The sequence below is a fragment of the Adiantum capillus-veneris genome, chromosome 19, assembly GCF_014529385.1.
Source record: "Adiantum capillus-veneris isolate H3 chromosome 19, ASM1452938v2, whole genome shotgun sequence".
Taxonomy (NCBI): Eukaryota; Viridiplantae; Streptophyta; class Polypodiopsida; order Polypodiales; family Pteridaceae; genus Adiantum; species Adiantum capillus-veneris.
The window spans coordinates 102,800,551-102,815,139 of NC_140949.1; the positions used below are offsets into that span (position 1 = coordinate 102,800,551).

The 14,589-nt window shown below is 39.2% G+C and overlaps 2 pseudogenes; both read right to left on the reverse strand.

The window, feature by feature from the left end:
• Window positions 1–3,353: 3,353 nt before the first annotated feature.
• Window positions 3,354–4,055, reverse strand: LOC147434571 (flavonol 3-O-glucosyltransferase UGT76E12 pseudogene; annotated as a pseudogene).
• A 2,326-nt stretch (window positions 4,056–6,381) lies between these two features.
• LOC147434572 (uncharacterized) lies at window positions 6,382–8,130 on the reverse strand (annotated as a pseudogene).
• Between the last annotated feature and the right edge of the window lie 6,459 nt (window positions 8,131–14,589).

The following is a 14,589-nucleotide window of genomic DNA, read 5'->3' on the forward strand; positions in this document are numbered from 1 at the left end:
ATAAACTTAGCGCACCTTTTTTGAGGCATCGTAAAAAAAACTTACAAGACATTAGGACTATCGAGACTCATGGCTTGCATAAGCAGTCAACACCAAATCGGAGAAAGGATGTACGATGGGGGACAATGCCATCATTTTTTAAAGCGTCAAAAATACTGACACTGTTCTTGCGGATGCCAGTACTTTTGACGTTCATGTACGGGATGTCAATGGTACCAACGGTCAAAGTAAACAAATGTGATTCCATTGCTTTATCTCCCGCTTTAAAGAAGATCACAACAGGATACACATATATTCTCCAAATTCGCTCTTGTATGTATTTGTATTGTGATGTTTGTAAATACATAAGAATAGTTCATTCCATCAAAGGAGACGGATTATATGTTAATTTTTGTCAACTTTTAATTTTCTTTTCACTTACATATTGCTTGGGGATTAACATGATGATAATTGCAGATAGATAATTGGGAGGCACTTTGCTTGTGGTGGGAATCATTGTTTTTATAACCATTGCTACTTGTGGATTTTGCAAGTAGTGCTTAAAAGACATAGAATCGCCAAAAGAAGTGGCCTAACTTCCTCTCCCCCTCTTCCATGTCAAGGCGCTCGTCAAAACTGGACATGAATACTACACGTTTGTTGGTGGTTTCCAGCGCTTAATTATACTCTCTTATCCTTTTATCCTTTACTTATCCTCTTTCCAGTTGGCCTCTACTCTCATTTTGTAATCAAATAATGTAATAATCTCTTTTGTATAATGAACTGAAGAAGAAACACTTTTTTGTGTCTCTAATTATCTCACTTTTGTTTAAATTGTTAATTGCTATCAATTTTGAAATGTAAATTGGAAAGATTGTATATCAATTTGGGTGTTCAACCCTTCCAATTTTTTGTCATGGCCCGGATAACGATAGTACCGACACATACAAAAGCAGAATCATACACACGTCTCGTAGTATTGATAAAGACCATGGGGTCATATTGTACACATCAAGTGGTATCGATGACCTTTACATAACATGTTACAAATGGTACTATTGATGTCTCCCAGGGAGAGAATTATTGCACAATTAGTGGCACCAACATCAAGGACATCAAAATGACAATCGATACCACACAAATTGTTGGCTTTGGCAAATGCTAGTAGAATTGGTATGCACTACACACTTTTCATAGTACCTAGATAGTAACGACAAACTTTCATTACCAATAACAAAGCATTGTTTTTTATGCATAAGATTTTCTTTTAATTTCCAAGAAATTATCAATTTAAATTCATGAATTAATCAAAAACTCCAAACCCTATATTCTACACCTTAAACTTTAAACCCTAAACACTAAACTAGGTGATGGTAGAGGTCAACAACAACAACAATGCTAGGTGGCACTATTCGATAGCGGTCGAAAGACTGGACAAGGGGATCGTAGGGTTGTTTTTTTATTACTGAAAACAAACCTCGCAAGCAATGCAAGTGCTAGCGTGAGTGGCTTAGTTGAAAGGTCCTTGAATCATGGGTCCAGAGGGTCAGTACAAGAAAAAATTGCCTATCACGGGAGTTCAATAGTAGGGATTATTAATTCTATATATTCTCACATTTTTACATACAGAAAGGTATTGAAAAAATTATCTTGAAAGAAAATTTATAGATTGAATAAGAAAAAGGTCCCTTTTATTCGTTAAAAATTTACAACTAAGAGGTTTGATTAATAGTCCTTGAATGCACTATATAGGTTTTACATATAGTAAATCTTCTCCCTCCACTAGTCATAGGTATATCTGCGCGTATTCAATGCTTGACATTGAACTCACTCACATGGAAATTTAAGTATTTAGCTATGTTTCATATGAAAAGGAATCCTAGATTCTCATAAGATTTGGTATAATGAGAAAACAAGTGAAAGGGCCACGTGGCTTTCTAAAACAATTAGAAAGTGATAAAATCATTAGGTTGAATTTAATTAGAATTATAGTGAAGCATTTTTCGGGAATGCCTCTTTAATTAAGCGACCAAGTTTCTTTCTCGCAAAGAAGGAAACCGAAAATACTAGCATTTGTTTTGAAATTTGCAAGGTCTTTGAACTAAGTTCACATATTTTATCGATTTTCTTTCGTTTACTGTAGTTTGTTCATATATATATATATATATATATATATATATATAATTATGCATAGTGAAGCTTCACTTTAACATTCTAGTATAATAAAATGGAAGAGAAGTCAAGCCATGTGACGATGTGAAATGAAAGATGAAACAAAAGGATTCATTTAATATTTTAAAATCGAGATAACATTAAGATAAGTATCAATCATCGCTGAGAACATTGAAAGTATAGCTTACTCAACTCTCCTCTAAGGCTTCTTTTAGAAAGCCAAAAATGGAGCCAATATGTGTAGCCGCACATGCACAAGGGACATGTAAGAGTAGTTGCAAAGTGACATTTGATGCTCTCCACTTAAGCAAGCCTTATATCTACACATCTTTTGTAGATTTAAACGATCCAAATGCATTGATCAAAATAAGTCTATGAAATTCCTTGATTTGGCCTTATCACTTTTCAAAAACACATTACAAAGAGTTCTGGCTTTGTAGGCTTACCCAAATCTTAGAACGCATGAAAAAGCTTCACTTTAACATTCTAAAAGAATAGAATGGAAGAGAAGTCGAGCCATGTGACGATGTGAAATGAAAGATGAAACGAAAGGATCCATTTAATATTTTAAAATCGAGATAACATTAAGATAAGTATCAATCATCACTGAAAACATTGAAAGTATGGCTTACTCAACTCTCCTCTTAAGGATTCTTTTAGAAAGCCAAAAATAGAGCCAATATGTCCGTCCCCCTTTTACATTAGTATAGATGCAACGCTTCAATCTTGCAACCACTTTTCCATTCTACATGTGCTGAAAAAGATAACGCAATACATCACAGTACCCTCAACAAATGTACACAAATGTATATCCATATTCTCACCTACATAAAAGCGAATAATAAAGCTTACAAAAAGAGCACACACACTACCATATATTGTAGGACATACAAAACAAAGCATAACTTCCAAACTACATTCTTCACAAACATTTGACTTTGAAGAATGGATCAAAAGCCATGTTCTTTTTGAACCTGGAAAAGAAAAAGGGGAGAGTCCATGTGCATAAAGCATTTCAATGATTAGTAAATCATTGTTATCATTGTTTCCCTCATTGCGATATAAATCTTCTTGATGTACAATATGGCCAATAAAAATATTATACTTGTCATTAATAGCAGTATTTATTGGAAACTTTTTTGATTCAAAACTCCTACATGGCTAGACTCCACCAATCGCATTCTGCATTCATCAGTCCTTAACTACTCTTCCAAATGAGCTTTTAAGAGAATCAACTTCATGATCACATCTAATGTTGTGTGAGCAGAACCTCCTACTTCAATGGTGGCTTTCGTAACTTCCTTTAGTTCTTGAGCTCTCTTACGCATTTCCTTGCCACTGTCATGCACAAGCAACTCTTGTATAGATTGTGAGATGTGACTTGCAAAGACAAGTCCATCAGCACTATTCCTTTCAAACCGTAAGCCTATCTTCCACACGTCAACAATCAACTTACAATGAAGAAGTTGGTCACTAGCAAAGGGTAGACACAAGGCAGGCACCCCGCAGCAAATAGTTTCCAATGTGGAGTTCCAACCACAATGACTGAGGAAAGCCCCGACAGAAGGGTGATTCAAAATGTGTTTTTGTGGTGCCCAATCTAAGACAATCCCTTTGCCTTGACATCGCTCTAAGAAGGAACCCATAAACTCTTGCTTGCTTTCAATATCATCTCCCGTGGGTTTTGGGTACACCCAAATGAAAGGGTTACCTGAGTTGAGCAATCCATTCGCTAGCTCTTTCACTTGAGCCAATGAAAGTTGTACTAAAGTACCGAAGGCCACATAAATTACACTTTTTGGGTTTTGCTCATCTAGCCAATCCAAGCACTCTTTGCCTTTCTGTTCCTTAATCGGGGTTGCATTCTTGCTCTCCTGATATGATTTCTGTACATTGGAAAGCATACTTGAACTTGAGAGATGCCAAGTTGTTAAGAGGAGAGAGTCTACGGTGCATGTGTGGGTGTGCAACAGAGAGAGAGAGGGGGGGAGAGACTTACATGCTTCTTCATAACTACTTCTTCCAACATGAAGAGGGGACCAATAGCATAGGCATGGACTCCTTGCAACCTCAAGGTCTCCAGGAGATTTTTATCCAAGGTCTCAAATGTGTTGAAAAGGACCATAGCCGCTTGCACCCCAGTCTTGACATGTTCAATAAAAGTGAAGAACATCTCGTCAGACGAGTCCTCTATTTGTAGGAAGGTAGGAAAATCACTACGATTCAAGGTCGGAAGCCCATCTATTGTGACCTTCTCCTCCTCCGAAGATGCCCCATTTGTTCGATGATAGATAGGGAGCCTTCCACCATAACCCGGTATCATGATGTCGACATCATTTGCTCCTCTCCCAAGTGGAGCTGCATGAACATGCAATGCCTAACTGATTACGTCTCTCTCTCTCTCTCTCTCTCTCTCTATATATATATATATATATATATATATCACACACACACACAACACACACACACAAATGTACACATGAGAGAGAGAGAGTCCATTCACAAAAAGTTTTGGACAAATTCTCACAATAATTCTCACATTGTGACTTACCTCAACATCGTGAGCTTCTGCGAGGGAGGCACCGCATACTTAGCTGGTACGTTTGGGGGCAGGAGATCGCAGGCCCGGTGGTCCCCTGCCCCCAATCGTACCTAGCTAGGTATGTGGTGCCTCTCAAGCAGAAGCTCATAATGTTATGCATTGTATGAAAAACACTGAAAAAGACTCCATTTTCCTACATGAGAAAATTTCTAAATCTTCTTGTGATTCTATGCAATTACCTTTGAAAGGTAATACTCCAACTTTCACTAGCTCCTTTGCATGAAAGTACACCTGTGAAATGGACATTTAATATTATAATGTATTCACCTATTAACTTTGAATTTCGCCTCCAAGATGTACAACGTACTTGAAATTCAGCAGGGGCGGAGACCCACACAGCCAGACGAGGTACACCAAGCTGGGCAGCAACGTCCTGCGTCCAGCTGAGATAAAGATCGGAGATGACGCACACCAAATGCCCATCCGACCGGAAGCGATCAAAGTGTTGTGCAAAAAAGCAGCGCGGCAGCACAGTATGGATTGCAGTCACATGCTGCCGTCCGATATCCCATGATTCGACGAGTGAAGAAGTTGGAAGAGCATCCGAGATGGGCAGCACCATCATGTTGGACTCGTACTTATCCGGAAGAAGCTTGCACAAGCCTGCCACCGCCTCCTTAGCGCACGCTATCGTCACCCTGCATCCGGCCCTTGCTGTCAGAATGTTGCACAGCTGCACTACTGGAGTAATATGCCCCATCATGGGATATGGTATCGCCAGAATGTGCGGCCGCACATCCACCTGCACTGCTAATTTCGACTCACCATCTTGCCCTTCCATTTCCTTTCTCTACTGCAGCGACCGGTGTGAGTGCACGTATGCGTTGGAGGGTGCGTGCGCGACGCTGAAAAAAATTAATACATGTTACTGGACTGTCGTGTACGACAGATCGGAGAAGAGTGTGTGCGAGCGCGCGCGACTCGGCCGTGTCTCGACTCTGTGTGTGTGTGTGTGAATGTGTGTGAGGGAGAAGGTTGATACTGGCTGTGAAAATGTACAGCAACTTGCTAACCAGTACAAAATGCTATGGCTTTAGGTCAGGAAAGCTTTACACATTTTTTATTTTTGGCTTTCTAAAAGAAGCATTACTGTTGAGTTCGGTTATCCACAATGATAGGATTTGAAGGGCTACCCCAAATGTCTAATGACAGGCATGTGCAGCTTATGCCCTTCTACAATGAAGGGCAAATTTTACATTTACCCTTCTAATGAACAAAAGGAAAAATTTGCACCCTTCTTCATCAAAATTCCAAGAAAACTAATATTTCACTTATTGTATACTCCCATACATTAATATTTCACTTATTTCACACTCTTCCATGCATTTTAACCATCCTTTTAGTATAACTTTGACAAAATTCATTATTTAAACAACGTATTCTCAAACCACAATCCACGGACCACAACTTGGCAAAATTTTTGAAATTACATAGAAATAGAGAAAATGAAACCAATGACATAATGAATATGAATTCACTGTTATCATTAAAGTACAAAATTGGAGAATCAAAACTGCCTTGAAATAAGATTAGAAGTCCTTCAATACCAATACAATGCAAAAGAGCCCTCGATACAAAATCATATCGCTTGGCTGAATATCTAAGCAAATAAAATTCCATAGTAACAATCAATTTGTTTCCAAGCTTGCTATCCTTCGTTTCCTCATAGATTTTCACATATCAAAGCATTCTTCCCACAATACATCTTGAGGACATGAAGCCTTCGGAGTATTGAGTCCAACAAACATTGCTAAGCCCAATGATGGAAGAGACAATCTATTACGAAACTTGTTTTTTATCTTATTCATTTTTGAGAAGCCTCTTTCACAGGCAACTGATGAAAGTGGAAGTAAAAGCAGAGCTCTCCATAATTTCATGGTCCATGGAAAAGAAACCTCCCATTCTTCATGGTTGCAACAATCTTGCCAAGCTGAATGCATACTCTTACCTTTGAAGCAGTTACGAATTCGTGTGATAAAAGATCTGCGTTCTCCTTTGCATTCTTCTTCATTAATGAAATAGTTGGCTCCTTTTCCAAACTGTTTGCACAATACATCTAGCCACCTTATCGTAAAGAAATCTAGTTTCTGCAAGTCTTGATCATAATCCTTCGGGCTAAAGTACTTTGCCGCTTCAAAGAGATCAAAATCAACCTTAAAACGATTTGACAATGACTCCACCAGGCCTTTGATGTACATAATTGCCATGTAAGCCAGATTATTCACCACCCCGTGCAAAGTTTCATGTGGATCAAGAACATCCTCGTCACACATAGGGCCAAGATGTAGTTGATGAGAATGTGAATTTCCTGAGGAATCAATGTAATCAATGATGCCATGTTGATTTATCGCCTTTGTCAAAAAACGTTGAGTGTACATAGCCTCACACCCAAATACATTCCCTAGAAAAGCCATTTGCAAAGACTCTATAGAAGCCTTCAAATGGTTACCAATAGCAGAGATATCAATGTGATCCTCTTGAAGTTTACAACTCAAGACATTGAGCTCTCCAAGGACATCTGCAAAGAAGTGTAAAAGAAACTGTATTTTGTAGTTTGTGAGGTATACATACAAGTCCGCTTCTTCTGCCTTCAAGACAGTCAATAAAGCCGGCATTAAGCGCACTATCCTTATCATAACTTGCCCTTTTGAGAGCCATCGAACATCATGCATTTTTAACAACTTCAGTTTTCCATTGCGACCAAGATTGAAGTCCTTTACAACTTCTGCCAATGATAGATGTCGCTTTGCGGATCTGGAAGCCCATTCATAAAACTTTCTGGCCACTTTGTCCACAAATTTGAATTCCTTGTATAGTTTGAATGCATCACCTGCAGCTAAAGACTCTCTATGTGCAACACAATGAAAACTCAAAAGATGCGGCACAACCTTCTTCAATCTCGAAACCACACCATTATTAGCACCTATCATAACACTGGCACCATCAGTTGCAATGCCTATCATTTTATGCAATGGCAGCTTCATTTTGTCCAGAAATGCTATCAAGGTAGAATACAAGCTTTCAGCTTCAGTATTTTTGACATGCAATAAATCCACAAATGACGTGCATATACAGCCATTGCCATTTTTCCGCATATAAGTAACATAAAGAATCATGTATTGTTGAGTGCTTACATCTGTACTCTCATCAATCTGCAAAGAATAAAAGGGACTAGCAACAATTTCCTCTTTTAATCTCTCCAAATAGACTTGTTTGATGGCATTTGCAAACTCTTTTCCTGCACTTGTGCTCGTATAAGCTGAATATCCACTTGCAATTGGCATATTTGGTGTCCGCATGAAACGCTGGAAATTGCAAAGCTTTGAAAACTCATCAAAAGGCAAATTTCTACGAACCACAAACCACAAAGTTTGCATGACTGAGATGATTCTTTCTCTCTCCTCATTTGTTAGCACTTCAATGTGTTTCTCTATGGGAATTGTGGTTTTTTTAGTGTGAGCATTCCATATTGCCTTCGCATCTGAATGCGGACCTGACGTCGCATGCTCATCTAATGCACACCTTTGCAAGGTTGAAGATCCTTCTCCACTAAATTGAGTCTTTTTATGTGCAAAGATGCACCACCTACATTTGACTCTCTCTTTTCCATCATGATCAACTGTTGGAAAAGCCCAAGGGTGAGGTATCCTCCAGCTTTCTATCCATCGTCGAGCATACTTCTTTTTGCTTGAGCTACCTTCAGCTTCAGTGTTACCGAAAGCTATAGTAGCCGCCTCACCAGCCTCTTTGTCAAGAGAGAGTTGAGGATCATGCAAGCCAAGGACTTCTTGAATGGTCCTCTGCTTTTTATTTTTCTTAGGTCGTCCAAGAGGAGCCATCTACCAATAAATTTCAAAAACATAGCATAAACTATCTTCGCGACTACAAAAGATATATTTAAAATATACAAAATAAAAACACTTGAGATACATTAATTGAAAACAAATGAAATACATCTTTCAGGGCCAGCATTTGGTGTCCAAAAGAAAGTTACATGTTCGATAGCCAATATCCTATTACAAGGAAACTTCACTTTAACTCAATAAAAGGCTGGCATCATTTCTACCAATGGCCGTAGACATTTGGTCCCATCCAATTGCATGTGGCTTAAGTCTACATACAATTCTTCAAATGACTTTCTACTCTTGTCTTGTAGAAGATACCGAGCTCTTATAATCTCCTGAACATGGTATGCTTCACTTGCTGAACGAGATGCTAGCCAATCGGTTCTGTATTCCATAGAAAACTCCCGACAGAAGATGACCATTTGATCAATAAGCCAGGCTAATGCATATACATCAACCTCTCTGGTATACACATGGTCATTATGTGTGTCCTTCAATAGCTCTGGAGCAATCCAAGGTTTAGGCTTATGGGCTTTGCTTTGACAACAATTGAGTGATTGACGTCTCTCTGATTCAGGTCTCATGGCTAATCCCCAATCAATGACGCCAACTCGAGGATCTGAATCCTTTGTAAAATCCAACATAATATTGAAAGGATGCAGATCACAATGAACAACACCTACTTGATGGGTATAGGCCATTGTGTGTATTAAAGTAGCTATAATATTTGGAAGACTGTTTGCAAAAGCCACGACTCGAGTTAGTTCTCCTTGATTCAGCTTAGCTGCCTTGCCTTTACTTGAACCTGCACCATCTTTCTCTTCTTTTTTCACAATTTTGTTGAAGGTACCTTTCTCAAAAGATAGACTATGCATCATTTTTCCAATACTTCCTCCATTGAAGTATGGAAAAATAGCTATCAAAGGCTCATAGCAAGTATGTGCAATACTACGTACAATCCCCCTGTGTCGAAGATCAAAGCTGACATTGTCCTTGAAGGTTTTTAATTTCTGTCCTGGCATTCCTCGATACTGCTTTGCCGCATAAGTATTTTCACTTGGAAAGTACGAAATGCCATCAATTCGTACTTGGAAGCATGTACCAAAGGAGCCGACACCCAAATTCTGTAAATAGTTGATGGCATCATGTGGTATTCCAAGAGTCATGGTACACTCCGAGTTCCTTGCAGATCTCTGGAGAGGGTTCCCAACTGGATGCCCTTGGTAATCTATCTTTGACTCCATCTTCTCTTCCGCATGGTTGACTTGCTCCCTTCGTAGCTTTTTAGATAGCACAAATTGTGTATCTATATCTTTGGCACGCTTACTCTTCTCTCTTTCAGCACGCCAAGCCAAATTCCAAGCCTTGAGCTTTATCAATTGAACGCCTTCGGGAAGAGCTTCATATAAATCACAAGCGCACTTTTCCATATTACCAATGATGCTATAAGCAGACTGGTGAGCTTTGTCTTTACTTATAACAAAGGTTTCCTTGGAAACCGCACTTACAATTGCTTTTTCAAGCATTTTTGATATAAGCGTCTCGTTCTGCACAATACTCTGCACTTGCTTCTCTGATAAGTCACTTATCGTCTTGCAGAGAGTTGACCTTAGAGATTGAAGAAATGCCTTCTTCTTACCTTCTGCCATAGTGACTATATATAGATGGCCTATAAAGAAAGAGAGAAGAGAAGTCAACCTACATATGAGACTATATTTGTAATTATATACGAAATAAAGACATTGCGTATGTGTAATACACACTCCCAAGGTGTCTGCTACCCTTGTTATTGTAAGAAGAGACATAATCTATGTTTTCGTAAGAAATTAAAGCTCAAGATAACACACCCGATCAAGCCATATGACCATATGGAAAATTGAGACTATAGAATTTGTAACTGCATAGAAGAACTAAAGGCAAAATTCGATAGCTCAAGATGGCACACCCGATCAAGCCATATGACCATGTAACAAATTGAGACTATATTTGTAATTATATACGAAATAAAGACATTGTGTATGTGTAACACACACTCCCAAGGTGTCTGTTACCCTTGTTATTGTAAGAAGAGACATAATCTATCTTTTCGTAAGAAACTAAAGCTCAAGATAACACACCCGATCAAGCCATATGACCATGTGGAAAATTGAGACTATAGAATTTGTCACTACATAGAAGAACTCAAGGCAAAATTTGATAGCTCAAGATGGCACACCCGATCAAGCCATATGACCATGTGACAAATTGAGACTATATTTGTAAATATATACAAAATAAAGACATTGTGTATGTGTAACACACACTCCCAAGGTGTATGTTACCCTTGTTATTGTAAGAAGAGACATAATCTATCTTTTCGTAAGAAACTAAAGCTCAAGATAACACACCCGATCAAGCCATATGACCATGTGGAAAAATGAGACTATAGAATTTGTCACTGCATAGAAGAACTAAAGGCAAAATTTGATAGCTCAAGATGGCACACCCGATCAAGCCATATGACCATGTGACAAATTGAGACTATATTTATAATTATATACAAGATAAAAACATTGTTTTTGTGTAACACACACTCCCAAGGTGTCTGCTACCCTTGTTATTGTAAGAAGAGACATAATCTATGTTTTCGTAAGAAACTAAAGCTCAAGATAACACACTCGGTCAAGCCATATGACCATGTGGAAAATTGAGACTATAGAATTTGTAATTGCATAGAAAAGAAATTAACAATAGGAAAAAGAGGCACGAAGTATCATTTGGTAAGAATGGATAGCTCAAGATAACACACCCGGTCAAACCATATGACCATGTGGCAAATTGAGACTATTCTAATTTCTTCTGCATAAGTTTCTTTCATTTTGGTATGCACACAGAATGACCACTTTTGCTGCTTCAAAAAAACTTGAAAAGAAAGAAATCTTAAAGTCTTTGATAGAAACCTACGACGTCACACACCTAGCTTGAGACTTAATATACATGAGTTAAAACCACACTATCACTGAAAATTGCGAGTATGAAAAAAAAAGATTGAAACAGTTTCAGACTTAACGCATAAAAACGCTTCAAACCCGTTGGATGTACATTTCAACTTTTGAGTTGAAACTTGCCTTGAAAAAAGACGACAAAATATAGCAAGATTTAAATTTATCGCCAGCAAATGCTTCAAATTATGATGTAAAAACCCGAATAGTTTTAAATATATTGTTTGCCCCTATTTCCTTCAGTTAAGAATATAAAAACCCGAATAGTTTTAAATATATTGTTTGCCTCTATTTTCTTCAGTTAAGAATTAGTAATGATGTTGGCAATCCCTGCAAGCTATAGCAATATGTAATGTGCATTGTGCACCACCCTTAAAACCAATGTTCGGGAAAAGTGTGTCTCAGCTTAGCCTTGAGCCGGTTGCAAAATCAAAGTAGCCGTTGAGCCCCGAGGGGAGGGTTTCAAGGAGAAAATTCCGCTTTAAATACATGTTAAATAGTGTAATTTTGCAAAAATAATTGCTAGTTTTGTAAAATTTCGGGTTTAGATTTGTCTTGGAGGACTTTTTGTATGTTTGTGAAAATGATTTTTCCCTAACACTGCTTCAAACTAACTGTCTAAAGTTTAAACTCTAAAGCCCAGGAGCTACTGTCTAAACTCTAAAGCCAGTAGTTACTACTAACTAGTCTAGACTCTAATGTCTACCCCAATAATCACTTTAAAGGCAAGCCCCAAAAAATAAAAATAAAAATCTATCAATTCTAATTTCTTACAGTCTCTGTCGAGTGCGTAGGTCGGGAAGCAAGCGAACAGACAAAGTCAGCCTGCAGGTGGGCACCTGGTGTGTGAGTTGAGGCCACTGCCGGTCGGAGACGCAAGCGGCAGGCCGCAGCAGCTCTCTATCACCCAGGTCTGCAGGTCGCAGCAGGTCGGAGACTCGGAAACGCAACAGGTTGAGGCAGCAGGTTGACGCAGCGTGAGTGGGGAGTTCGGACGGCATCAGGCTACAGTAGTTCGGGCCTCGGCTGCTCAAGACTCTAACGAGGGCAGGGAAATGAAACCTGCGCAGCGTGAGCAATGGAGTACTGAGGTCTGAGTGCAGTGAGTAGATAACGAAACTTGAAAGTTGAAAGGCCCGTAACTTGTAAGTTCGTAACATTTCCTTTTTAGGGATGTACGATGTACATGCGTTCACACCTTCAGTTTCACATGGCCAAATTTCAAATTAAGTGCAAATTCACGAGTCACGACTCATTGCTCACTGCTAACTTGCAAGTTGAAGGCACAATATCATGAAACTGCAACCCATGACTAAACTTGGTCTAAAGCACTTGTAAAATTTGAAATAAATTTTTGAAGGGCAATTGGATGGCCGGCCCTTCTAATGTCAAATCATAGCAATTTTCTTCCTTCGCAATTGAAGGGCAACTTCAATTCGATCCCTTCAAATGCAGGGTTCTTCACGACTCAGCCCTTCCTACGCAGGGTTAACAACCATTTGAAGGGCAGAAGAGCGTCAAAAACTATCGTTGGTTATCCATACTTTCATTGTTTTCAGTGCCGTGATGGAGACTTACTTTAATAGTTATTTTCATTTTAAAATATTGAATGAATCTTTTTATTTTACCTCTCTGCATTATTGGCGGCATGGACCCTCAATTGGAGTGTCTGGGAAAAATAATTTTTCCAAACATACAAAATTACTTTCCTTGAATTTTCCAACAAGAAATTTTAGAAAATTAAGTAACTTTTTTAGGTTTTTACACTATTTTTTTTTATTTTGGGGTGGAATTTCTCCTTTTCCCCTTGCCCTCAACCGGCATTTTGGAAATTGAAAACGGCACGATATTAAGCTGAGACACATTTTTCCCGAACAGTGCTCAACTGCCTCAAGCTCCTTCCTCTTGACAAATTTCATAATCTATACTACAGATAATAGGGGAGGGGATTCCGGCTCCCTCCTCCCCCCTGACACGTGGCGGAAGCAGGAGATCCGGCAGGTGTTCCCCGGCGCGGGACAGTGGACAGAGCACTGCACGAAGAGAGAGAGAGACGGCGCTCCGTGGACGTACTGCCCTGCACGTGGCTTGCGCGAGTCAGAGAAAGAGAGAGAGAGAGACCCTGCCCCTCGCGCGACACACACACACACACACACACACACACACACACACACACACACACACACACACACACACACACACACACACACACACACACACACACACACACACACAGAGAGAGAGAGAGAGAGAGAGAGAGAGAGGACCAGAGAGAGGACCAGTGTTCAGGAAAGAACGTTTTCCAAACATACAAAATTCCTTTTCTTAATTTTGTCAAGAGGAAATTTTAGAAAATCGGATCATTTTTTTGGGTTTTTATACTATTGTTCTCTATTTTGGGGCGGAATTTCTCCTTTTCCCCTTGCTCTCAACCGGCACGATATTACACTACAAGAGGTTGTGTGCTCTTGTGACGCTGTTAGCGACGGAAATACACTGGGTTTTTATAACCCCCGGCGTCGCTAAAACCGTCGCTAGTAGCGTCGCTACGAGAGCGTCACTATAACCGTCGCTATAGGCGTCGCTATGAGCGTCGCTATATAGCAACGCGTACAGCGACGCCTATAGCGACGGTTATAGCGACGTTTACACAGAAGACTATAGCGACGCTCATAGCGACGCTATAGAGCCATAAATAGCGATGGTTATAGCGACGACCGAGAGAATTTTTTTTTAGTGACAGGGCATTGAATGCCCTGCCACCCATCAACCATATTGTACTTGATTCACTTTTTAAAAAAAGTGCAAGGGTAGATAATAGACCCAAAATAGTCATTCACAAGACGCATTGTTTGCAAAATTGACAAGCGTAAAATTGACAATTGTACACATCATAGGCAAAATGAATTGATTGGCAAATGTAATAATGACAATTGTACAACATCATAGGCATAAAGAATTGATTGGCAAAAGGAAATGCGGTGACAAATGTAATAATATACATGGTTCA